Genomic DNA, 1071 nt, shown 5'->3' with positions numbered 1-1071 from the left:
ACTAGAGAGAAGCTTTCTGAGAGATTGCTTTCTGATGTGTGACTTCATCACACAGAATTCCACCCTTCCCTTCTTGGAACAGTTTGCTAACACTGTTGTCATGGATTCTGCAAAGTGATATTTGGGAGCTCATGGAGGGGAATGGTGAAAAAGGAAATATCCTCAGATCAAAACTGCAAAAATCCTTCTGAGAAACTGCATTGCGATATGTGAATGCAACTCACAGAGTTACACGTTTCACTTCAGTTATCAGTTTGCTAACACAGTTTTCTGGAAGTCTGCAAAGGGATACTTCTTAGCGCAATGAAGCTTAGGGTGACAAAGGAAATATCCGCAGATGTAAATTAGAAAGAAGCTTTCTTAGAAACTTCTTTGCGATGTGTGAATTCATCGAACGGAGCTTCACTTACGTTTCGTGGAGCAGTCCATTAACACTGTATTTCAGGAAACTGAGAAGGGTTGCCTTGGATCCATTGAGGCCTACGCTGGGGAAGGAAATATCATCAGTTCAAAACGTGAAACAGTGTTTCTGAAAAACATCTTTGTGATCTGGGAATTCATGTCATAGGGTTACAGCTTAGTCCTCAGGAAGCAGTTAGCTAACACTCTTTTCGTTTAATCTGGAAAGTGATCTTTGGAAACCCATAGGGTCCCATGGTGAAAAAGGAAATATCCTCATATAACAACTAGGGAGAAGTTTTCTGAGAGATTGCTTTCTGATGTGTGACTTCATCACACAGAGTTCCAACTTTCCCTCCTTGGAACGGTTTGCTAACACTGTTGTTGTGGATTGTGCAAAGTTATATTTTGGAGCTCATGCAGGTAATGGTGAAAAAGGAAATATCCACAGATAAAAACTGGAAAGAAGCCTTCTGAGAAACTGCATTGCGATGTGTGAATGCAACTCACAGTGTTACACGTTTCTCTTCAGTCATCAGTTTGCTAACACAATTTTTTTGAAATCTGCAAAGGGATACTTCTTAGCGCAGTGAAGCTTACGATGACAAAGGAAATATCCTCAGATGAAAACTAGAAAGAAGCTTTCAAAGAAACTTTTTGGTGATGTGTGAA

Source organism: Rhinopithecus roxellana, chromosome 15 (genome assembly GCF_007565055.1).
Source record: "Rhinopithecus roxellana isolate Shanxi Qingling chromosome 15, ASM756505v1, whole genome shotgun sequence".
In the NCBI taxonomy this organism is placed as follows: domain Eukaryota; kingdom Metazoa; phylum Chordata; class Mammalia; order Primates; family Cercopithecidae; genus Rhinopithecus; species Rhinopithecus roxellana.
Note: the sequence above shows the minus strand (reverse complement) of the source record.